Source organism: Bos grunniens, chromosome 9, assembly GCF_055505025.1.
Source record: "Bos grunniens cultivar Pamir isolate PY7600 chromosome 9, Bosgru_T2T1.0, whole genome shotgun sequence".
NCBI classification, from domain to species: domain Eukaryota; kingdom Metazoa; phylum Chordata; class Mammalia; order Artiodactyla; family Bovidae; genus Bos; species Bos grunniens.
Genome location: NC_141173.1, coordinates 29,873,990 through 29,901,101, shown reverse-complemented (window position 1 = coordinate 29,901,101; position 27,112 = coordinate 29,873,990). Strand labels below are relative to the sequence as shown.

The following is a 27,112-nucleotide window of genomic DNA, read 5'->3' as shown; positions in this document are numbered from 1 at the left end:
TTTTCGTATTTGGAACCAGTCTGTTGTTCCATGTCCAGTTCTAACTGTTGCTTCCTGACCTGCATACAAATTTCTCAAGAGGCAGGTCAGGTGGTCTGGTATTCCCATCTCTTTCAGAATTTTCCACAGTTTATTGTGATCCACACAGTCAAAGGCTTTGGCATAGTCAATAAAGCAGAAAGAGATGTTTCTCTGGAACTCTTGCTTTTTCCATGATCCAACGGATGTTGGCAATTTGATCTCTGGTTCCTCTGCCTTTTCTAAAACCAGCTTGAACATCTGGAAGTTCACAGTTCACGTATTGCTGAAGCCTAGCTTGGAGAATTTTGAGCATTACTTTACTAGCATGTGAGATGAGTGCAATTGTGCGGTAGTTTGAGCATTCTTTGGCATTGCCTTTCTTTGGGATTGGAATGAAAATTGACCTTTTCCAGTCCTGTGGCCACTGCTGAGTTTTCCAAATTTGCTGGCATACTGAGTGCAGCACTTTGACAGCATCATCTTTCAGGATTTGGAATAGCTCAACTGGAATTCCATCATCTCCACTAGCTTTGTTCGTAGTGATGCTTCCTAAGGCCCACTTGACTTCACATTCCAGGATGTCTGGCTCTAGGTCAGTGATCACACCATTATGATTATCTGGGTTGTGAAGATCTTTTTTGTACAGTTCTTCTGTGTATTCTTGCCACCCCTTAAGTTATGACCAACCTAGATAGCATATTCAAAAGCAGAGACATTACTTTGCCAACAAAGGTCTGTCTAGTCAAGGCTATGGTTTTTCCTGTGGTCATGTATGGATGTGAGAGTTGGACTATGAAGAAGGCTGAGCGCCAAAGAATTGATGCTTTTGAACTGTGGTGTTGGAGAAGACTCTTCAGAGTCCCTTGGATTGCAAGGAGATCCAACCAGTCCATTCTGAAGGAGATCAGCCCTGGGATTTCTTTGGAAGAAATGATGCTAAAGCTGAAACTCCAGTACTTTGGCCACCTCATGCAAAGAGTTGACTCATTGGAAAAGACTCTGATGCTGGGAGGGATTGGGGGCAGGAGGAGAAGGGGACCACAGAGGATGAGATGGCTGGATGGCATCACTGACTCGATGGACGTGAGTCTCAGTGAACTCCGGGGGTTGATGATGGACAGGGAGGCCTGGCGTGCTGCGATTCATGGGGTCGCAAAGAGTCGGACACGATTGAGCGACTGATCTGATCTGATATATATATCTATACACACATATATGAAAGTGAAAGTGTTATTCACTCAGTGGTGTCCAAGTCTTTGAGATCCCATAGACTATAGCCCACATGATTCCTCTGTCCATGGAGTTCTCCAGGCAAGCTTACTGGAATGAGTTGCCATTTCCTTCTCCAGGGGATCTGCCCGACCCAGGGATTGAACCTGGGTCTCTTGCTTTGCAAGCAGATTTTTACCATCTGAGCCACTTGGGAAGTTTTTATACACACGCACACACACACACACACATACGTACAAACACAATGGAGTATTACTCAGTCATAAAAACGAATGAAATCCTGCCATTTATGACAACATGGATGAAACTGGAAGGCATTATGCTAAATAAAATAAGTCAGGAAAAAGACAAATACCATATGGTATTACTTGTATGTGGAATCTTAAAAACAAAGAAAATTTCATAGAAACATAATGCTGATTGCCAGGAACTAGAAGCAAGGGGAAATAGGGAAATGTAAGTCAAGGATATAAACTTTCAATTCTAAGAATAAGTTCTGAGAATCTAATATATAATCTGCTGGTGAGTACAGTTAATAATATCAAAGTTACTAGATAATATATTACCTATAAAAATATAGATAATAATATTGCATTATTGAAAGTTGCTGATGATAGATCTTAAGCATTCTCATCACAAAAATTAGTTAACTACATGAAATGATGAATATGTTAATTATATTGATTTTAGAATCATCCCATAATGTATGGGCTTCGCTTGTGACTCAAATGGTAAAGAATCCGTCTGCAAATCAGAGAAGAAACAAAAAGAATCCAGATTGGAAAAGAGAAGTAAACTCTCACTGTTTTCAGATGACATGATCCTCTACATAGAAAACTAAATTTAGACACCACCAGAAAATTACTAGAGCTAATCAATGAATATAGTAAAGTTACAAGATATAAAATTAATACACAGAAATCCCCTGCATTCCTATACACTAATAATGAGAAAACAGAAAGAGAAATTAAGGAAACAATCCCATTCACCATTGCAATAAAAAGAATAACATACTTAGGAATAAATTTACCTAAAGAAACAAAAGACCTATATATAGAAAACTATGAAAGACTGATGACAGAAATCAAAGATGACACAAATAGATGGAGAAATATACCATGTTTGTGGATTGGAAGAATCAATATAGTGCAAATGAGTATACTACCCAAAGCAATCTATAGATTCAATGCAATCCCCATCAAGCTACCAACAGTATTTTTCACAGAACTAGACCAAATAATTTCACAACTTGTTTGGAAACACACAAAAAAACTCAAATAGCCAAAGCAATCTATACATTGAAGATGCTACCATTGACAAAAGTTGAATAATGTACATATAGGAATTTCTATACTAATTTTTAACTCCTTGTGAGTTTATGATTATTTCACAATAAAAATATTGAAGCATTTAAAAAAAAAAAGAAAAAAAAAAAAGACAATATGGTACTGGCACAAAGACAGAAATATAGATCACTGGAACAAAATAGAAAGCCCAGAGATAAATCCACACACCTGTGGACACTGTATCTTTGACAAAGGAGGCAATACTATACAATGGGAAAAAGACAATCTCTTTAAGTGTTAAAGTGTTTAACTGGTCAACCACCTGTTAAAGAACGAAACTAGAACACTTTCTAATACCATACAAAATTCAAAATGGATTAAAGATCTAAATGTAAGATCAGAAACTATAAAACTCTTAGAGGAAAATATAGGCAGAACACCCTCTGAAATAAATTACAGCAAGATCCTCTATGACCCACCATCCAAAGTAATGGAAATAAAAACAAATATAAACAAATGGGACCTAGTTAAACTTAAAAGTTTTTGCACAATGAAGGAAACTACAAGCAAGGTAAAAAGGCAGCCTTCAAAATGGGAGAATATAAAAGCAAACGAAACAACTGACGAAGAATTAATCTCCAAATACACAAGCAGCTCAATATCAGAAAAATAAACAACCCAATCAAAAAATGGGCCAAAGAACTAAACAGACATTTCTCCAAAGAAGACATAAAGATGGCTAACAAACACATGAAAAGATGCTCGACATCACACATTATTAGAGAAATTAATATCAAAACCACAATGAGGTACCGTCTGATGCTGGTCAGAATGGCTGCCATCAAACAGTCTACAAACAATAAATCCTGGAGAGGGTGTGGAGAGAAGGAAAACCTTTTACACTGTTGGTGGGAATGCAAACTAGTACAGCCACTATGGATAACAGTGTGGAGATTCATTAAAAAAAAAAAAAAAACGGAAGTAGAATGCCATCAGTTCAGTTCAGTCTCTCAGTCCTGTCCAACTCTTTGCGATCCCATGGACTGCAGCATGCCAGGCTTCCCTGTCCATCACCAACTTCCGGAGCTTACTCAAACTCATGTCTATTGAGTCGCTGATGCCATCCAACCATCTCATCCTCTGTCATGTCCTTTTCCTCCTGCCTTCGATCTTTCCCAGCATCAGGGTCTTTTCCAATAAGTCAGTTCTTTGCATCAGGTGGCCAAAGTACTGGAGTTTAAGCTTCAGCATCAGTCCTTCCAATGAACATTCAAGGCTGATTTCCTTTAGGATTGACTGGTTTGATCTCCTTGCAGTCCAAGGGACTCTCAAGAGTCTTCTCCAACACCACATTTCAAAAGCATAAATCTTCAGCACTCAGCTTTCTTTATAATCCAGCTCTCACATTCATACAAGACTACTGGGAAAACCATAGCTTTGACTAGACAGACTTTTGCTGGCAAAGTAATGTCTCTGCTTCTTAATATGCTGTCTAGGTTGGTCATAGCTTTTCTTCTGAGGAGCAAACATCTTTTAATTTCATGGCTGCAGTCACCATCTGCAGTGATTTTGGAGCCCAGAGAAATAAAGTCAGCCACTGTTTCCCCATCTATTTGCCATGGAGTGATGGGACCAGATGCCATGATCTCAGTTTTTTTTAATGTTGAGTTTTAAGCCAACTTTTTCACTCTCCTCTTTCACTTTCATCAAGAGGCTCTTTAGTGTCATCTGCATATCTGAGGTTATCATCATTTCTCCTGGAAATCTTGATTCCAGCTTGTGCTTCATCCATCCTTGAATTTCGCATGATGTACTCTGCATATAATAAATAAGCTGGGTGACAATATACAGCCTTGACATACTCCTTTTCTAATTTTGAACCAGTCCATTGTTCCAGATCTGGTTGTTTCTGTGATTGTGATTTTCATTCAGATAGAATGGACCACACTATTCATTCAGACAGACATGGATCACAACCTTGTCTAACTCAATGAACCTATGAGCCATGCTGTGCAGGGCCACTCAAGATGGACAGGTAATGGTGGACAGTTCTGACAAAATGTGGTCCACTGGAGAAGGGAAGGACAAACCACTTCAGTATTCTTGCCTTGAGAATCCCAGGAACAGTATGAAAAGGCAAAAACATATGACACTGAAAGATGAACTCCCCAGCTCAGAAGGTGCCCAATATGCTATTGGAGAAGAGTAGAGAAATAGTTCAAGTAAGAAGGAAGAGGCTGAACCAAAGCAAAAACAACATCCAGTTGTGGATGTGACTGGTGCTGGAAGAAAAGCCCAATGCTGTAAAGAACAATATTGCATAGGAACCTGGAATGTTAGGTCCATAAATCAAGGTAGATTGGAAGTGGTCAAACAGGAGATGGCAAGAGTGAACATCAATATTTTAGGAATTAGTGGACTAAAATGGACCAAAATGGGCAAATTTAATTCAGATGACCAATACATTTTTGACTGTGGGCAAGAATCCCTTAGAAGAAATGGAGTAGCCATCATAGTCAACCTATAGGTGCAGTCTCAAAAATGACAGAATGATCTCTGTTCATTTCCAAAACAAACCATTCAATATCATGGTCATGCAAGTCTATGCCCCAACCACTAATAAGGAAGAAGCTGAAGTTGAATGGTTCTATGAAGACCTATAAGACCTTCTAGAACTAATACCAAAAAAAGATGTCCTTTTCCTCATAGGGAACTGGAATGCAAAAGTAAGAAGTCAAGAGATACTTGGAATAACAGGCAAATTTGGCCTTGGAGTGATAAATGAACCAGGTCAAAGGCTAACAGAGTTTTGCCAAGAGAACACACTGGTCATAGCAAACACCCTCTTCCAACAACACATGGACATCACCAGATAGTCAATACCAAAATCAGATTGATTATATTCTTTGCAGCTGAAGATGAAGAAGCTCTATACAGTCAGCAAAAAGAAGACCAGGTTCTGATTGAGGCTCAGGTCATGAATTCCTTATTGCAAAATTCAGACTTAAATTGAAGAAAGTAGGGAAAACCACTAGACCATTCAGGTATGACCTAAGTCAAATCCCTACGATTATAGAGTAGAAGTGAGAAATAGATTCAAGGATCAGATCTGATAAGAGTGCCTGAAGAACTATGGACAGTGGTGGTTCATAACATTGTACAGGAGTCAAAGGAGACTAAATAATAATGATATAGTCATTAAGCATATTCAAGGTCTTTTGCTCTTTCTCAAGGTCTACAGATAATATTCTGAGAAATATCCTGTGAGTTGTCTTATAGATATCAAAAACCAGGTGGAGAAGTAACTACATGATGACCAGACTGTACCCAGCACATAAACTGGCACAATTCCGAGAAGCGATCTCAGAGAAAATGGGACAAATGGACCCTGCAACTGAGGATTAACTGCACCCAAAACAATCAACATGATGCTGGTCAGACCACCAAGGACCAATCTGAAGATGACTGTCAGAGATGAATGAGCTGTTACTGCATGTAGCTGCCACGCCCGCCACCTGGCTTCTGTCTATAAAAGCTCTTGCCCCACTGATGCCCTGAGGGGGAGTCAGCCTTTGGACAGATGTGTGTCACCCCTCCCCCTTCAGTTGCTGCCATCTGAAATAAAGCAAATTTTCCTTTCCACCAACCTGACCTGTTTATTGGCTTTTGAGCAGTGAGCAGCTAGACCCACTCATGACTTTCAATAACAATTCCATTTTCAAAATAGATTAAAAAGCAGTAGATTTTTAAGAAAATAGCTATTACCCCTGATAGCAGTAAAAGGTGACTCCTGTATCAGATCTTCAACACCTACCTGGAACTGAAGCTGGTCCTTCACCACCTTGTGATATTTCTCAACTGCTCTGCTGTTACCTCTGAGGACCCTAAACCCAAAGAAGTGACTTCAAAGTTGGGATATTTCAGTCCATCAACTCCAACCATGCATCTTTCCTTTTTTAATTTTGGTCACTGACTTTTCCTGAACATAGTCTTTTGAAAAAATGGCTCATCACCTAACTACCTCATACTTTCTTTACAACTTCTGCACAATTAATTGCCTCTCTTCCTACTGTTTTCTTGAAACTCAAATTCATGTCACAGGGTTTTCTGGAATCTTGGTCCATTGTAAACACTCACCACTCCCTTCTGAAAGTGCTTTTTCTACTTCACTATTATGAACAAATCCTCTCCCACATCACTGTCTCTAGTACAACGTGTCTCTTCTACCTATCAGCCACCTCAGATCCTGGAAAGAGCATTGCTTCTCTCCTAGTTTTTCAATTTTCTTCTGACTCTACGTACTAGCTCCTTGTTTTCTGAGTCCTTTCTTTCTCTTGGCTGCTATCATCTGCTGACCTCTGAGTAATTCCTTCAATTCTTTGGAAATTTTCTATTTGACCTATACTGCTGCTGCTGCTGCTGCTGCTAAGTCGCTTCAGTCGTGTCTGACTCTTTGCGACCCCATAGACGGCAGCCCACTAGGCTTCCCTGTCCCTGGGATTCTCCAGGCAAGAACACTGGAGTGGGCTGACACTTCCTTCTCCAATGCATGAAAGTGAAAAGTGAAAGTGAACTCTCTCAGTCATGTCCGACTCTTCACGACCCCGTGGACTGCAGCCTACCAGGCTTCTCCATCCAAGGGATTTTCCAGGCAAGAGTACTGGAGTGGGGTGCCATCACCCTCTCCGTATAGCTTGTCTCTACTCCAAGTGCTTTTTTATCTTGAGTCATCTTAATATCTAGTCATATTATCCAACTACACAATAGCATTATAATTTTTGAACGTCTAAGCTTCAGCTACCTTCAACCTGCTCTCTGCTTCAGTCACTCCCTCCCAACGCACATCCTTGTCACCACAGGGTTCCCTGTTTGGTCTCTTTCAAAGGACTCTTCCTCCATCACTCTTTCTCTTCCTTTCAGATTCTCATGCCCTTGCTGACAACATCTCTTTTACTACTAAGAAGGGCAAAGACCCTTGAGGCCTCTGTTTCCTTCAGATTTATCAATTCTTTTCTGATTTTCATTCCCTGAAGCCCATGGTTCATCACCAGAACTTCCCTAGCTAGTATCTCTAAGTCCCTAGTTCCCAAATCACTCTGCTGAAACTAACCAGGCAAAACTCTAACCTTGAAGAATACTACAAACTCACCTTGCTTGTTTCTATACTTGGATGACCATGCTTTGCTGAAGAAAAATGACATAACTGTATGGCTTGGATTAATCATGAACTCTCATCTCCAACCCCAACTAGGCCCTTAGCACTTCCTGGCAATCCTGTTACAATGTCCTCTTCAGTTATTTATAGTTCATGTATTCTTTTTTTTAATTAATTAATTTTTTTATTGAAGGATAATTGCTTTACAGATTTTTGTTGTTTTCTGTCAAACCTCAACATGAACCAGCCATAGGTACACATATATCCATATATCCCCTCCCTTTAAAGCCTCCCTCCCATCTCCCAGCCCATCCCATCCCTCTAGATTGATACAGAGCCCCTGTTTGAGTTTCCTGAGCCATACAGGAAATTCCCGTTGGCTATCTGTTTTACATATGGTAATGTAAGTTTCCATGTTACTCTTTCCCATACATCTCACCCTCTCCTCCCCTCTCCCCGCGTCCATAAGTCTGTTCTCTATGTCTGTTTCTCCACTGCTGCTCTGTAAATAAATTCTTCAGTACCATTTTTCTAGATTCTGTATATATGTGCTGCTGCTGCTGCTAAGTCGCTTCAGTCGTGTCCGACTCTGTGTGACCCCACAGACAGCAGCCCACCAGGCTTCCCCATCCATGGGATTCTCCAGGCCAGAACACCAGAGTGGGTTGCCATTTCCTTCTCCAATGCATGAAAGTGAAGAGTGAAAGTGAAGTCTCTCAGTTGTGTCCGACTCTTCGTCACCCCATGGACTGCAGCCTACCAGGCTCCTCCGTCCATGGGACTTTCATATGTGCTAGAATATGATATTTATTTTTCTCTTTCTAACTTACTTCTCTCTGTATAATAGGTTCTAGGTTCATCCACCTCATCAGAACTGACTCAAATGTGTTCCTTTTTATGGCTGAGTAATATTCCATTGTGTATATGTACCACAACTTCTTTATTCATTCATCTGTCAATGGACATATACTTTATGTATTCTTAATATGGCTAATTCATACTTGTTCCAAGTTTAAATGCAATACGCTAATCAATCAAATTTTACCATAACCAATGTTATCAGAAAGTAATGTTACAGTTGATACATTACTTTTATCAGGCTTCCAGGGTAACAAAGAAAAACAGTTAACCAAATATCAACTGCTCATACATAAAGCTAAAAGGTTCTGTTAACCCTTTAGTCACAAAACAGTTTCAGATTTTATTAATATGGTTCTGCTTCTATGTCTATTTTCCACATTAATCAGTAACTTCTTTGAAGAAGGAACTGAATCTTATTTCTATGTACAGCTCCACATTAGATAGATACTCAATAACTACTGCAGTCTGAATATATCTGGAAAGCAGTGAAAGTGCTTTCCTAAATACTCTAGAAGCATAAGATTGGCCCATGACTGAAAATACAGTTTATTTTAAAAATCAGAGAACACTCATATCAAAAAAATATGAAAATATGGTCTGAATACCATGTTCTAACTTAGGAAGCAATTAAGCATGAGATATGCTTTAGTAATACTTTTTCAAATATGCTTTTATATTTTGAAAGTTATAGCATTTGAATGAGTAATTCAGTTTAAAATACATTAAGTATCTGCAATAGACTGATAATGGCTCACAAAGATTTTTCCGTGTTCTAATGCATAAAACTTCTGGACATTACCTTATATGGCAAAAGATGTGATTCAGTTAAGGATCTTGAGAGGAGGAACTTCTCCTGTATTACCGAGGTAAGCCCTAAATGCAAACACATATATTTCCTTATAAGAGAAAGGTAAAAAAAAAAAAAAAGTAAAATAAATAAATCAAAAGAGAGAGGTAGGTGCAGTTTTGAAACTCCTGTGAGATGCACACAAGAGAAGATGATGTAAAGATGGTGGCAAAGATTAAGTGATATGATTACAAAGTAAGGAATGCCAAGGATTGCTGAGAGGCACCAGAAGCTAGAAGAGGCATGGAACAGACTCTCCCCGGAGTCTCTGGAGGAGGGAGCGTGGCCCTGCTGACACCTGAATTCCCCATTTCTGGAAACTAAAACTATGAGAGAATAAATTTCATTTTAAGTCCCTCAGGTTTTGGCAATTTGTTACAGCTCCCACAGGAAATGAATATAGTATCACTGGCTTTCAGGCACTAAATGAGTCTCTAAAGACATGAAAATTGAAAAAAAAAAAGTGGAGAGGGTCATGTTCCCTGACCACTATTAGCTCCCCATTTAGTGATGAAAGCTAACATAGAAATTAAAGAGTCATCATACAGATGGCTTCCATATTGGAAACATGTATTGTGGTTCTGGAAATAGAAGAGATACAATAAACTGATGAGGTCATGACCACATGGAGCAGCATCTGGAAATCAAAGAAGTAAGAGTATGATAGGTCCAGAGAATGGTGAGCAAATTAAAGTGGTAGATGGATTATCAATGATGAAGGACAGGCAAGCCTGGCATGCTGCAGTCCATGGAGTCGCAAAGAGTCAGACATGACTGAGCGACTGTACAACATCAAATAGGTGGTAGGGAAATTGAAGGGAGATGAAACTGGAATGGTAAATTATAAAGCAATGCATTATTCTTTAGACAACAGGAAGTCACTGAAAGACTTCAACGGGAAATCAATATGCCTTGATTTCTGTTTTAAAAAGATAACTCTGAAGCATTTATGTGGAAAATTCAGTTAAGTGGAATAACTCACTCCCCTGATGATACCCCAAAAAACAAAGTGTTACCTAACTAAATTGGTTCCAATAGCAGGCAGTGAATTTTCATTTGTTTTGGCAATATAGTAACAAGCTAGCATGTTTAAATACAACTGCCAGACAGGTCATTAACATTTCTTTACTCAGCCAAAATAGAATTTTTAATACCTCTCATTCCTAAAAGAGAAGGTAGATTTAAGTAGAGAGTCTCAATTTATCACATAAAGTATAATTTTAAAGTATCGAAATGGATACTTTAAGGCAAGAAACTGAGAAATGTAGCCTCCTAGAAAAGATTTCTTATAGCCTGATTTCCCCCCTTTCTAAATACTGATAGGTAATTTCCTTCAAAGGCTATTAAATGGAGAATAAATTCATTATGTCCTCATGGGTAAGAAATTATTAGCCTAATTAAGTCCCTTGTTCCTTCAGGGGGGAAAAAAATCCCTAAGAAAGAAAGTTGTTAAGGAATTTTTAAGGGATAATAAATGTTGGTCTTAAAAAAAAAATACAGGAAGTAATATAAGCAAGCTGCTTCTGTTAAGCAGTGGCCAAATTGTACCAACAAAAATCTTGCAGTTCTCCCTGAGGAAGTAAAGAAAAATTACTTCCTAAAGTAGCCACAAGTGAGTGAACAGAAGTTAGAGATAAAAATCTACATTTTGTGGGCTTAACAAATAATGCAGAAATGCCAGACCAAAGACCCATTTTGAAATTCTTCTGCTCATCCAGCTTGGAGATATTCATTACATAATGAGTCCATTTTTTAAGACTTTAGAGCCCAAGCCACGCATTGACTGTTGACCAAGAATCACAAAAGCAATAGTCGAATTTTCAGCGTTAGCACCAGTCCACAAAACTATGAGACCATGACCCAAGTTATATTTCAAAGACAAACATTTTTATTTTCCATGATTAAATCAAGTCATAGATCTCTGCTTCACTTTTTTCCTTGATCACTATAGCCCAAAGTAAAGTAAGGGGCCATAAACCAAGCCAAATAAGCTATTTATTGTTGCCTGAATATTCCAGATTTACCAGTTGGTTGCTAGCTCTGCATTTCCCCACTGTCCCTATTAAGTCTTTCTTCTTCTTTTTTTTCCCCTCTATTTAATAGACCCTGATTGTACATATGGGACATTCAGTGAATGTAGCAGATAAAGTAAGTGTTAATGAATTTATCACTATATTTGTAGTAGTCATAAATTCACTTGTAAAGCTCATGACTCTCAATGAATGTTTGACTGGAAAAAATAATGGTATTTGAAAAACAATGAATATCTACTGTCCTACTCAACCACACACTATAGACTTGGCATGAAGCAGGGAAAAAGTGAACAGTCCTTGCTCTTCCAGTCAGTAAATCTAACTTTACTGCTGAATCAAAATTTTATAACCAAAAGAAAACATTTGTAATACAATAGTAATTCTTTTTAAAAAGATAATGGTGAAGGTGTTGATAGATATGCATTGGAAACAGGATGTTGAACTCGGAAATCAAAGTGACAGAATCACCGTTTCCCAGCAAAGGCTCACATACCACAAGGGTCTATTCATTCTAATCTTGATCATACTTCTCTTAATTTACATAATCGTGCTAATTCCTCTGAACTTCAATTGTTCCATATTGCTTATCATGTACAAAGCATGGTGAGAGATATCAAGTAGGTATGTTGAGGGTAGAAATGGTGTGGTATCAGTAATATCTGGAACACTGCGTAAGGTTTCAGATCTTACCTGTGTGTGTGTGTGTCTGTAAAGCTTTCTCTCTTATCCTAAAATCTAAGGAGTTTATACATTTAGAATTATCTGAAAGGATTATCAATCCACACTTAGATACGGGTTTGGAAAATCTTCAGGACAATCAGTTCTCAACAACTCTATTTCATGCTTCCAGAGTCACAAAAATGATGCTTCTGAGGTAAGTATCTGAGACAATGCTGAACTAAAAAGAAAAGCATCCAAGTGAACACTGATTGGATCAGCAAAAGATTTGCAAAATAAATTCTGAACTGTGTTTTTGAAGTTAAAGAGATATTTTCCAGAAAAAGAAGAGTAAATGGCATTCTACTCAGAGAAGAAAAAAACAAAATTCTGTAAAGCAATTATCCTTCAATTAAAAAATAAATTTAAAAATACATGCTCAGAGTTACAGAAGCATGGAATAGCATGGAGAGTACAGGGAACAGAAAGTTCTGCACTGTAGTAGAAGTCTGGAGGTATGGAAGAAGAGGGAAGATAAACTGAGGTCCCTGCCCCCCCACAGCAAAAGCTCAATCTTGGACTCTCATTTCTGCTTCCATCCTCTTCCTCAACATGCAGTCCAATCACATTTCCCAAATATTTATCCCAACTGTTGACTTCTAAGTCTTGCTTATCCTACACCTCCAGGCATTATGTTGTTTTAGGAAAAGTATAAGTTTGGAACTGGACTTTTGGTTTTGGACTTTTTTTGAATTGGAACTTATTTTTTCTGGATTTGAATCACTGCTTGATAAATTAATAGTTGTATGGCCTTAAGAAAGTTACTTAACCTCTGGGTATGCATTTCTTCTCATGAAAAATGGGAAAGATAAAAAAAAAAAATGGGAAAGATAATGCTTTTCCTATACAGTTATTCTGAAAATTAAATGAGATCATACCTCTGGAAAACATATGGCATACATTTATGACTTTGAAAAAAAGTCCTCCCTTTCCACTTCTCTGAGAAATCTCTAAGAAGGTACGCCTTTCAAAGGCAGATGATTCTGTTGTGAATTCCAGCTTCTGATACTACTAGCTATATGGCTTTGGGTTTAACTCTCTAATCCTCGGTTTTCTTATTAATAAAATAGAGATAATAATCCAATCTCAGAAAGTTGTATGGATTAGATAAAAGGCACCTCTTCCACTGCCTTGCAGTTAGTTCCCCTGAATGTTCTCTGAGCACCTATGAGGATGTGTTGATGATTACTACACTGAGCTCCTCACAGTCCTACTGTTAAGGTTACAGACTAGTGGGAGGAAAAGAAGGATTCCATGTACCAAGTGCAATACACGGTACAGAGTTTCTTTTATCTTTACAGCAACCTTGGAAATTAAGTAGATGTCAGTATCTCTATTTTTTATACAAGTCTACCTGAGTTTCACAGTGGTTAACAACTTGTTCAAGGACACCAAACACTAGAGATGGAATAATCTTCAATGTTTGTATTTACTTCAGAGTATCAGCTGCCTGTTTTATCAGTCTGCAGCTCTTTCCCATGTAATACACTGTACATTAACATATGCTATACTGAGCTGCCTCTAGCTTTAGGAATTCATATATCCTTAAGGAAAATATCCCAGTATCTCCTGAATTTCATGGTTTATCAACATGGCACAGAAAGTCAGGCTAATCTGTAGTGGAAAATAGTATGTCTAGCTCCTGAAGCAAATTTAGGAGTGTAATCAACATATCTGTCCTATAATAGAACAGCCTATGAAGCGACTTTTAACCCCATAAAATGGAATCAGAGCTCTTTCCAGACTTGGGTTCATCACATCATTAATATTTCTGGATTTTACTGAACACCGAGAATTCCAATATTCTAACAAACCAAAAAACTCTTTTGAAAACTTGTAGCAATATTTAAATAACCTACTTTACACAAGAAACAAGCTTTAACCTTACCTGAAGAAGAACAACAAAATTCTATAATTAAAAACAAAGTCTTAGAATAGCACATTTAATCATCACTGCAAAACACAGTGCTATTCTTGGCCATCAAAGTTTAAATAGATTTTATATGCCATAGTTATATCAGAAATGTTGATAAGGGGCATTTTATAGCGCTGTTTTTAGAATAAATTCATAAACATGGTACCAATTGAGAAATGAATAGTCATAAATCTATTTCTGAGCAGTGGGTGATTAAAAGAAACATATGAAATGAGTAGAATTATCCTCGTTCATCTTTTTTTGTTGTTTTATGAAAGATCCAAATCCGGTTCCAATCAATGGGAAGATCTTTGAAAAACCTACCTTTGTAAGACTGATTAAAATTTTTTTAAGAATCCCACAAAACAACAACAAAAGTGAAATCTGTTGAATAATATAATTTTTTCTCCAAATTATTTTTCCAAATTCTCTGCCAAAGCAAACACATGGTATGTGTTAGTCAGCTGGGTCTGCATCAATTCATCAGTTGTATGAACTGCACTGATTTTGTTGCCAAACCTATTACACTAAATCCCACTGTTTTTAAAACCTGACTCTAAACATCCTTTTAAGCTTGCAGAACATTCTAAGTGTAGTTTAAATGTAGACTATTTTTAAATTACTTTTTCTTTTTTTTAGCAAACTTTGGGAATATTCCTCTTGGATAGACCCCACATTATAAATTCTTTTGGTACCTGCTAACAGAAAGGTACGATATAAACCTTTGTCCTTTTGGCACAAAGTATAGAGAAAGGGAAAAGCTTATTTTCTCTATTTTTGTGAAAGGCTTTATTTAAACATTCCCCAAAGTAATAGGAGCTATTAGAATAGTTTGACAAGAAACGTTATCAGATAGTTGGAATCTAGAATTTTAATATACAAATGTGAATTTTATTCATTCTGAATAAAGGTCACTTATTCTATCATAAAACAGAAATTATTCATCACCCTTTGATGATTTTTATAACCTTCACATAAAGAACATTATATTTACTGCTGCCCATGATCTTCAAAAATAAGGCTGATAATGATGATTACCATCTCCCTGTTTCCAAAGAAAAAAGACCTAGAAGAAAATAATTCTTTCCATGATTAAGTATAAATTTTTATTATAGCTATAAAAAAGTAACTGATGGATGCAATGTGAATCTGCTACAATTTTCAAAAGCTTTCATTCTCAGTTTATGCCACATTCTAGTCTTTAATTGTAAATTTTAAGTTGAGCAAGTCTCCAATTCAAGATACCTGAGGTTTATCTGCCTAATCTGAATATTATATGTTAATGTAATATTATATGCCAACATCTCAGTAATTGAAAACTTCAGAAGAAAACATCCGTAAAGCATCACCACCTCATCTCTCAGATACTTGAATCTGCTCCTATCTACTCTGTCTTCCCTCTGGTTAAAATGGATGAACTCTTTGTTCATTCTTTGCTCTCAGCAAATGCCAGCCTCTTCACTTGCTTTCTAATCTCATTTACTCTCTTCAACTCAAGAACACTGATTTAGCAATTCTCACTTCTCTCTCCTACATCATCAGCTTTTTTCCCCCTTCCATCAGTGTATGAAAGTTGAAAAAAAAAAAGATCTCTCACCATCATTACTTATTTCCCTCCTCCCATAAATACTCTTTACACTTCCTTCTCTGTAAAGTAAAACTTCTCAAAATATTCAAGATTTTCTACCACCACATTACTTAAACTGTTGTTCTTGAGGTCACCAAGGGCCACTTTTCAGTTCTTCTATTACTTTATCCCTCAGCGGCTGTCCATACAACTAGTCACTCCTCTGCCTGTAAACGTATCTTTGCTCCCAGGTCACTACAATCCCTGTTATCCTCTTTTTGGCCATACTTTTTATTCTGCTTTGAAGTTTCCTCTTCAGCTCTCCAACAACCTCTGAATGTTGAAACACCCAAAGGCTCAATTCTTGCATATCTTTTGTGTCCTCACTAATTCCCTTTCATCTGGTCTCTGTTACAATTCATATTTCCCAATATAGCCTGAACGTCTCCCTAGACCCCAGGCCCAACTACACATCCTATTTCCACATAGATGTCTAAGAGATATTTCAGCTTTCCACATCCAAATCTGAACTCTTCACCTCTAACCTCTATCCACATGTGCTCTCCCCATGCTGATTAAGGGCAACTTCACACTTGTATTAATAGTTGTTCAGAGAAAACATTTTACAGAGTTTTATCTCACAACTCACATCACATCCACAGCAAATACCATTAGCTCTACCTTCCAGATATACCTGGAATCGACTGCCTCCTACTATTTCCCACATTAGTCACTATTCTAAGTCCACTGAATTACTGCCAATAGCCTCTTCAGGGGTTTCTCTGCTTCTACCCTTTCTCCCCTTTACACTTTTCTCAACACTGATAAAATATATGTCAGACTATGCACAATTCTCAAAATTCTCCAGGAGCCCTTTATCAAACTTAGAGAAAATCAGAGCAATTGCAACAGCTACAAGGTCCTGTGTAGCTTGGCTCCCCGTGTCTCTGTGATCTTATCTTCTACAATCTCATGCATTTACAGTGCTCTAGTCACACTGGCCTCCTTTATGTGCCTTGAGTTAGGCATTCCCTCCACTTCAGGGCCTTCACAACTGCTATTTGCTTTCCTGGAATCCTCATTTGGTATATAACCCCAGGACAAGTTTCCTTTAGCTCCTCCCAGTTTTGACTCATATATTATCTTCTCATGGTGTCCTTCTCTGAACATGCTATTTAAAATTGCAATTGCCCCCTGAACACCCTCTCTTCCCTTCCCTTGGTTTATTGCTCTTTGGCATCATTATAATTTAACATACTGCATAACTGATTTATTTAGTTAGCTTATTTCTGTCTCCCACTCTTCACTTACAAGTTCCAAGAAGGCAAGGTTTTTTTGTGTCTTTTATTCATTCTCAGATAAAAAAGAAAGAAAAGTGTTAGTCGCTCAGTTGTGTCCAACTTTTTGCGACCCTATGGACTGTAGCCCACCAGGCTCCTCTGTCCATGGGATTCTCTAGGCAATAATACTGGAGTGGGTTGCCATTTCCTCCTCCAGGGGACCTTCCTGACTGTACATAAAGACTTCATTAATGTGCATTAAAGGATAACCCAGGTAAATCTGTCATAGAAAATTGTCTCTTGAGCCTTTAAATTCTATACCAATTCTATACCTCTGGTTGGCCAGTGTTTGTTTATTTAGGTTTTAAAGTGAATGACCTGGGGCTATTTGTTTCCATCAACCTGACTGTGAATCTAAAGGCAAAGTTGAAATTTCAGTCTGCTTTTCTTGCTATCCTCAGAAGAGATTGCTGTAAATCTACTCTATGATTCTCATTCTGTTCAGCTTACAAACAGCTTATTATTTTCTGTAATCTTTGTCTTATAATAAAGCACTGCTGAAAAATTAAACAGAAGAAAGTTCATTTGCCATATAAGCTATGAAAATGATTTGCTGGTGGTGATTTTACCCTTCACTTGCAAGTTCTAAGAAGGCAAGGTTTTTTTCATGCTTTTATTTATTCCCTCAGAGCTGGTGCCCAGACAGTTGTTTCAAATATTACTGGGGCTCAATAAATATTTGTGAAATAAATACATAAGTAAGGAGTAGAGTCCATGCTGATTAAAAGCACAGATTTCAGTGTCAAGGAGACCTGGATATGAATTCTTGTTCTGCCTCTTACTTAAGTAATTTACCTTAGACAAGTAATTTTTCTTAGACCCAGATTATTCATTATAAAATAGATATAACGATACTTAGCACTAAACATTTTTCCTATAAACTTGAAGGGAAATAACAAAATTTAAGCAAAATAAAACAAAAAAATGTCATTTAAGAGATGGGAATACCATCTTACCTGTCTCCTGAGACAGGCGATACCATCTCTTACCTGTATGCAGGTAAAGAACCAACAGTTAGAACCAGACATGGAAAAACAGACTGGTTCAAAATTGGGAAAAGGGTACGTCAAGATTGTTTATTGTTACCCTGTTTGTTTAATTTGTATGCAGAGTACACATGCAAAATGCCAGGCTGGATGAATCCCAAGCTGGAATCAAGATTGCCAGGAGAAATATCAACAACCTCAGATATGCAGATGATACCACTCTAATGGCAGAAAGCAAAGAAGAACTAAAGAGCCTCTTGATGAGGTGAAAGAGGAGAGTAAAAAAGCTAAATTAAAACTCAATATTCAGAAAACTAAGATCATGGCATCTGGTCCCATCACTTTATGGCAAATAGATGGGAAAAAAGTGGAAACAGTAGTGACAGATTTTATTTTCCTGGGCTCCAAAATCACTACAGATAGTGACTGCAGCCATGAAATTAAAAGATGCTTGCTCCTTGGAAGAAAAGCTATGACAAACTTAGCATATTAAAAAACAGAGACATCACGTTGCTGACTAAGGTCTGTCTAGTAAAAGCTATGGTTTTTCTGGTAGTCACTTACAGATGCAAGAGTTGGACCATAAAGAAGGTTGTGAAAGTGAAAGTGTTAATCACTCAGTCATGTCTGACTCTTTGTGACCCCATGGACCATATCCCACAAGGATCCTCTATCCGAGTATCCTCTGTCCCACAAGTATTCAGGCAAGAATACTACAGTGGGTAACCATTCCCTTCTCCAGGGGATCTTCCCAACCTAGGGCTTCAACCTGGGTCTCCTGTATTGTAGTCAGATTCTTTACTGTTTGAGCTACCAGGGAAGTACCCTGGTAGCTCAGATGGTACCAAGTTGAGCAGCGAAGAATTGATACTTTCGAATTGTGGTGCTGGAGAAGATTCTTTAGACTCCCTTTGCCAGCAAGATCAAACCAGTCAATCCTAAAGGAAATCAACCCTGAATATTCATTGCAAGGACTGATGCTGAAGCTGAAGCTCCAACAGTTTGGCCACCAGATGCAAAGAAGTGACTCACTGGAAAAGACCTTGATGCTGGGAAAGATTGAAAGCAAGAGGAGAAGGGGATGACAGAGGATGAGATGGTTGGATGGCATCATCGACTCAATGGACATGAATCTGAGCAAACTTAAGGACACAGTGAAGAACAGGGAAGCCTGGCGTGTTGCAGTTCATGGTGTCACAAAGAGTCCAGACATGGCTTAGTGACTGAACAAACAATGGTAACCATCAATAAAGCAATAAAATAAGATTGTCCAAATATATATGATAAATTGCAATTACTTTAATTGACCATCAAGTTAATTATTTTCATTATTTCAAATTTACTTAAAACTTATTTTTCATTTTATAGTGCTATTTGATACTCATTAAAAGATGGTTAAGAAAATTACAGTATATTTCTTACTAGTTTTCAATTATAAAATGTAATTTTGTAAATAATACAGTGTTTTAGATATACTTTCCATAAATAGTTCCATATTCAATTTCAAAATGTAATTGCTCAACAAATGCATTTTAAAATAATAAAATAAATTTAGATGTTAATTATTTTGGTTAGCTCCAAGCTTAGAATGAGTTTTATTTTAAAGTTGTCTGATGGCTCTAGGCTGTAGATCTTATGAAACTTCTCCTGCCATTCTATTTATCCACAAGATTTCCCCAACTACCTACCTTCATGTCCAATATAAAAAGATTGCACTTCACAAAACCCAATATTGGCTATGTTCCCAGATACATAGATTTCTACCAATCATAAATTTCTCTTGCCTTCTAGTGTGACTATCACCATCTCAAGCTCCAGTAAAATTAAATAATACTCTATTCCACAAAAACACTGAGGCTCCCTGATCTAGTCTACTCCTCTTATTAAAGAATAGGAAAAGTGAAGCACAGACACAAGTGGTTCAAGTTCACAAAGCTAGTCTGTGAAAAAGTTGGTTTTTACCAAATAACCAACTGCCTGTTTTGTTCAGAGATTTTTTTTTAAACTTTACTCTGTGGCCTCAATTTGGAGAAGGGAATGGCAACCCACTCCAGTATTCTTGCCTGGAAAAACCCATGGACAGAGGAGCCTGGAGGGCTACAGTCCATGGGATCGCAGAGTCAGATGCAACTAAACAACTAATACACACACACACACACACACACACACACACACACACAAGCACATAGCTTCAATTATCTTCTCAGCTTTATTCTAGAGCCAAACATCTTATTTTATGATCTTAACACATATATGTATGGTTGTGGAATATTGTGACTAAAACATTTCATGTGCCACTGAATATTGTTTTCTGGCTACCTATCTTATAATTTAAGTTATTGGTATAGAAAAAGCCTAGGAAATATACATACATTTCAGTTATTGGCTATTTTCATTAAATTTTAATGTAAAAAAAGTCAGATGTCCAACAATTGGTTGTTTTAATTTTTAATAATTATTTATGGAGTATCTCGTATTTGCATCTGTTTTTGAAACTGTCAAATATTCTTAGTTTTACATTATTATTTTATTTCACTCAGTATCTAAGTCCAAAGTGAGGGCAATATAGTCACCTTATTTGGCTGGGTCAGCCATCATCAAAAGACTTGAACAGTGTGGACCACAAACAATAACTTTCTTCTGCTAGAACTTGGCTGACAACACAGGTTGTGCCTTCCAGTATCACATTTCAGATAGTCATTTTAACCCCATAATTCAAGTTGTTGCCTCTAAGCAACCTATTTGAGATTACTGTTCTAATACCTATCTCAATTTACCAACAATTAACATGCAAAATTTATTCCTGTCAACTGCAACTGCCAAGACCTAAACAGTCACTCAATTAAAAATTCTGTCCTGACCACTCAAGGTCTCTGAAACAACAGAAGATCTTGATATTACTGCTTGATTGACCTCCTGATCAGCTTATGGAGAACAACCTGCCTTAATTTGACTCAAAAAAACCCTAAGTACTGAAGCATAGCAATTCATTGAGGGTTTAAAGTAGAACAAACCACTAGTAGGATTTTTCACTGAATGTATCTTTTTAAACTATTGTCTAAAATGACCTATCTGTTCCAGTAAATGGTGTGTCATATAAGGAAATATCATTAATGACTATCAGAAATGAACTCCTGAACAATGAGACAGTAGTTCTATACCCTAGCTGCACTGTAAGAGGCAAACTTTTATATTGAAAAATATTTTAAGAGCTGTAGTTTTTCCTCATCTCCTTTCCTCCACAAGCATGATATGCAGTAAAACTTGGTGAAGGCTGAAATAGGTATCTCAGGCTTTACATTCCATATCCCTGAGTGTACCAGATTATCTTCTAACACCCATTTGGTAATGTTCTGCCTTGACTGGTTTTTAAATATTACAAAGAAATATGTTTCTACTACTCTTCTTGGAAGATTAATTCTCCTCCAATCTTTAATGCTATATTCAATCCTTAAAACACCCATGTAAATTTTTTCTCACAGTGAGAATTTTACTTGTTGAACTTTTTTCTATTACAGTGTAATAGGACTTTATGTCTTGAAATAAAAATATATATCCGCCACAACAGGGTAGCTACTTAACCTGGTAATATTTTACATATGTGAGTAGTGAGATGACTTCAGCTATTCAAAAAGCAATAGTAATTCATTACCACACCAAGTTGAAATTATTTCCTCCTTTACAATAGAAAAGATGAAGCAAAATAATCTTTAAAAGTAAAATCACAGGTTTTAAAATGGTAGCTGTTTCTGGTGCTGTGTGACATGGAAGGAAATGTGACCTACTTAGAAATTTCTTAAAAAAACAGATTCTCAATTATTTTATTAGCTATCATTTTCTGATACTTTTCAATTTTATTTGTTCTTATTTTTCATTCATCTTCCACTATTTGGCACCAGACTCAACGAACACACTTCTGTGCTCTAGAATTGACTCAGTACATTGTATACATGCAAATCTTAAAGTTGAGATATTTTGTATCAGGACAAAATCCAGTAATACATAGAGGTGTATGTGTGTGTGTGTGTCTGTGTGTAAACCCTTTATTTTATCTAAAACTTAGAAAATTATAGTTCTATTTCCAAGGTTAAGTGCCAGTAATAAATTCTATAAGGTACACTATCTTTGAAATTGACCCTGTCATACTGTATGATATCACTTATACGTGGAATCTACATATAGATACAAATACAACAAACTAGCGAATGTCACGAAAGAGAAGCAGACTCACTTATAGATTCAAATACAACTAGTGAATATAATTTTAAAAAAAGAAGCAGACTCACAGATATAGAGAAGAACTCGTGGTTACCAGTGGGGAGAGGGAAGAGGAAAGGGGCAATATAGGGGTAAGGGATTAAGTTATACAAACTATTAGGTATAAAGTAAGCTACAAGGATACTATACAACACAGGGAATATAGTCAATATTTTATAATAACTATAAATGGAGTATAACCTTTAAAAATTGTGACTTGCTATAGTGTATACCTATAACTTATATAATATTATACAGCAACATACTTTTAAAATTTAATTATATTAAAAAACTGATCCTGTAAGACAATATCCAATTTATATCTGGGAGCATTAATTGATGAATAAGCATGAGCATTATTGCACTACAAAATTGCTTTTATGATTTGTATAAAGTAAATGGAACTATGTTTATTGTGAAACTATTTTGATAATATCAACTCCTGGAAAAAAAGAGGTGAATTTTTTTCACTAAAGTGTTTTATTTGCTATAAAAACCTGCTGTGTTATAACTCAACAAAGCAAGATGTTGGTCAAAGAGAAAGGCTTTTCAAATGAGATATTTTGACCTTGAGATCATCGAGAAACAACTCAGAAGTAAGAGGCAGAGTAGAAACGGCTATGAATCAAGAGTAAGACTTACCACTGATTATTGCTTCATTCAACAAGCATATGTTTTTCACTCATATCACAGTCCAAATGGGTTTTGCCAACTGCAACTCACCTTCCCTGGTGATTTGGTATCTGGCTTCTCCATCTTGTATTGTTGAGATCTTCCAGCGCCTCCTCAGTGCCCTCTACATTCAGGCAGCCAGTGAGCGAAGAGCAAAGCTGAAGAAAAACATCCAAGATGGTCTACGATTAGGCTCAGTACACATCACTCCCACCACATTCATAGAGCCAGAACCAAGAAGGTGGCCTGACCTAACTGCAATAGGGATCAGGAAATCTTGCCTTTGGGTGCCCATGAAAAGGAAATGGAGTTGGTGAGCATTAAGATTTGAATCCTGTCCCCCAGAAAGCTTTATGTTAGTGCCCTGACATATATAACCTCTAGTACCTTAGAATATTGTATTTGGAAATAAGGCATTTACAGAGGTGATCAAGTCCAAATGAGGTCATTAGCATGAACCCTAATCCAATCTGACTGGTGTCCTTACAGATAAGGCCAAATTTGAACACAGAGACAGACACGGACACTGGAGAACATCATAGGAAGAGAGAGAGGGAAAAAATAGCTAGCCACAAGCCAAGAAATGCCAGAGGCAACTAGAAGCCAGGAGAGATCTGGAAGAGATCATTCTCTAGTACCTTAAAAGGGAGAATAGCCCTGCTGAAACTTGATTTTAGGCTTTCTGCCTCCAAAACTATGAAACAATACATTTCTATTGCTCTGAATCACCCAGTTTGTGGTTGTTACTGTAGCCCTAACAAACTAACACAATGAGCATCTTGCTGGCCTCTATCACCCTTCTATCTCTGGTAAATAGAGGCAAGGTTATTCAGAAAAATTCTTCCAAATAAATCAATCAGCAAAAATTCTGGGTAAAATATTTGTGTGTGTTGCTAAATTGCTTCAGACATGTCCCACTCTGTGCGACCCCACAGACTCCAGCCCGCCAGGGTCCTCTGCCCATGGGATTCTTCAGGCAAGAATACTGGAGTGGGTTGCTGTGTGCTCCTCCTGGGAATTTTCCCAACCCAGGGATCGAACTCATGTAAACCTACTTAAAAGCATCAAAGAACTGACAAGGTAAAAGAATGCTAGTCCAAGACAGGTTGGTAGCCAAGATGGTAGAAAAGGATGACCATGAAAAAGGATAGCAAAATTATAGCTACTTACATTGATAAGGAAAGCCTGAACACTAGCAGGAAAATATCTTCTACAAGTGAAAACAGAAGAAACCACAAGTAGGCAGATAGGAGGGGCAGAGATGTGGTATAGTCAAGAACCATACCAAGGGATAGTGACCCATAACTGGAAGATAATTACAATTAAGGAGGTTCTCCTAGAGAAGTGAGGGGTCAATGCCCCACACTGAGCTCCCCACCCCCAACCTGCACCAGGAAGGCCAGCCCCCAGAAAGCTTGATTTTGAAGGTGCTTACTTTTGGGAGAGCCAGAAGGTTGTAGGTCACAGGGTGCACCCAAAATCGTGAGACCCAGGACGGAAAATGCTCTGGACCCAGGTCGGAAGCAGTAACATGAAAGTTCTCTGGGTCAGACCCACCTTTCGGTCTAAGAAAGTCTCCTGGAGATGCCGGAGGCAACTGGAGCTCACCCTGGGGACGCAGCACAGGCAATAACCGTTTTGGAGATCTCCTGATACCACAAACGTGAGGTGAGGGCCAGCGGCCATTTTGGAGCCTCCCTCCCTTGAAGCGTATTAGGCCGGGAACCTGGCCCCGCCTACCACCCTGCCGGCACCGGAACTGGGATCCTCTGGAGGTATCGCTGACCCGACAGGCCACCTGCATGAGGACCCCTGAGCAACCGGCCACCTGGGAACACGGCCTGCACAGGAGAGAGCCTGGGATCCAGCTCTTCCCACCAATGCAGCGGCACTAAACTCAGGACTCCAGGACCCATCAAGTAGTTGTAAGGACCTGGCCATCCCCCACTCGCAGGACGACCCCAATTCCAGAAACCCAAAGAACTGCTGTGGGAGAACTTTGGGACCTTGCTTTGCCCACCAAAGGGCCAGCACCACTTCAGTGACCCCTGGCCCTGGCTCTCCCCACCTGATACTCTCTTCAGGCGTCTGCCTCACTCACCAGTGTATGTAATCAGCCCGAGGATCACCCAGTCCTGACCCCACTCACCAGTAGGTAGCCCACAGCCCCAGGACCATGGCAGCTCTGCAGCCCACAAGGGCTGGGTCCTGGGGTCTCTGGCTGCAGAGTCCTTGGGGTCCTGGGTCCTGTGCCTGTGCACTGACTGGGATATAAGGTCGGGGATCCTGGGCCCTCTGCTAGACAGGTTCCTATCGGGGGCGCCTATGGGTTCAGAAGTCTTAAAGCAGCCCACCTGCTGGTTGATGGGGGCAGTGTCCCCACCCAGTAGATGCCTGACAGGCGTCCCAGTCCTGGAGCCTCCAGGCCGTGCACTGGGATGAGGCTGTGTCTTTGTGCTCAGAGGTAAGAGACCCTCCTGATCTGCAGTCTCCTTTCAAATTACTGTTTCTGACCTAGGTCTCACATCAGGTAAGGTTTTGTGTGTGCCCTTTCAGAATGGACTCTATTTCCCCCAGCCTTCGTCCATTCTGAAGGAGATCAGCCCTGGGATTTCTTTGGAAGGAATGATGCTAAAGCTGAAACTCCAGTACTTTGGCCACCTCATGCGAAGTGTTGACTCATTGGAAAAGACTCTGATGCTGGGAGGGATTGGGGGCAGGAGGAGAAGGGGATGACAGAGGATGAGATGGCTGGATGGCATCACTAACTCGATGGACGTGAGTCTCAGTGAACTCCGGGAGTTGGTGATGGACAGGGAGGCCTGGCATGCTGCGATTCATGGGGTCGCAAAGAGTCAGACACGACTGAGCGACTGATCTGATCTGATCTGGGACTCCAGATAGTAAGTGCTGCTGGCCTTCATGGTCATGTTCTGGGGGCTGAACATCTTGGTGCAGGAACCCCAGGCTGGGCACCCAATGTGAGAGTCAGAGCCCTCATGCCTTTGGGAGAATTTCTGTAATTGTAATTATCTCCCATTTGTGGGTCACGGCCAGGGGAGCCTGGCGGGCTGACATCTATGGGGTCGCACAGAGTCGGACACGACTAAAGTGACTTAGCAGCAGCACCTGGGGTTATGGAACTTAACTGTTCTGTCCCTCCTACCCATCTCCCTGTGGTTCCTTCTTTATATCCTAATTTTTCATCCATGATTGTTCTGTAAACAGTTGTAAACTTGATGTAACCATGAGAAGAGATGAGCTCTTGGCCTTTCATACAGGTCAAAACAGGGTTTTAAGCTCTGCTGAGTACACACAACATCACAGGCAAAATTTTGCCGTTAGTACAGAAAAACAAACTCCAGAAGATAGTGAAGGACAGGGAAGTCTGGTGTGCTACAATCTACGGGGTCAAAAAGAGTCAGACACGACTTAGCAACTGAACAGCAACATAAAAAAACTATAGAAAGTCATTCATTCTCAATTTTATTTTCTCATTAAATCAGTCAAGTTTTGAATGTTAACTTTTATCTAGTTTCTCCAAAATGCTTTAGGAAATACAAAGATGCATACAGAAGGTTTCCTGCCTTCAGAGACCTAACCAAACAGTTAGGGACACTAAAAGTTCTGAAACAGAGAATAATAAAATATAGCATAACAAAAGAGTAAATTAAGTTCAGTTAGTAAGATTTAAGTAGGGATGCCATATTCATAAAGTAAATCTATTTTATTGAACATATTTTTCTCCTAAGAGATGAATATATCTGAACCCTCAGTCTATATGATGATGGGAAGTGTCTTTCAATCCTTGTTTGTCCTAGATTCTGTAGTTAGTGTTATATTTCTCCACAAGAATATAAATATCACTGAATGACTTCAGGCCTGTTGAATTTTTATTGCCCCCTTCCAGATCAGATTAAAAAGAGAAAAAAAATCAAATAAATATTTTATTGCTGTAAGGGCTCTATTTAGTGTAATAAATTATATTCTGCATCTAGTTTTCTGAATTCTATTTTCTAAACTCTTGGATCCTCAAGCCATATTAGAAAGGATGCAGGATTTAAACAAACATGAATAAAAATAAGCTCATTTCAAGTAGAGAATCTGTAGAGTGATGAATTTTAATTTTTTTTTATTTGCAAGTGAGAGATGAAAGAATTAAACTCTCCAGTTTTCAAAGGAATGTAAGACCACAGAATAAGAATAAGATGGACCTCCAGTATTT

At 38.4% G+C, this 27,112-nt stretch overlaps 1 long non-coding RNA gene across 7 annotated transcripts in view; it reads right to left on the bottom strand.

Annotated features, from left to right (window-relative positions):
• LOC147365738 (uncharacterized) overlaps nt 1–24,990 on the bottom strand; it is a 101,236-nt gene extending 76,246 nt beyond the window's left edge. For 2 of the 7 annotated variants that reach the window (XR_015132322.1, XR_015132321.1), the window contains exons 1-3: nt 24,445–24,990; nt 22,939–23,045; nt 9,353–9,426 (exon numbers count right to left, since the gene is read on the bottom strand). This is a non-coding gene — a long non-coding RNA (uncharacterized LOC147365738). Of the gene's footprint in view, nt 1–9,352; nt 9,427–22,938; nt 23,046–24,322 lie in introns of all 7 variants that reach the window. The other 5 variants (XR_015132324.1, XR_015132323.1, XR_015132327.1 and 2 more) reach the window with 4 other exon arrangements.
• Between the last annotated feature and the right edge of the window lie 2,122 nt (nt 24,991–27,112).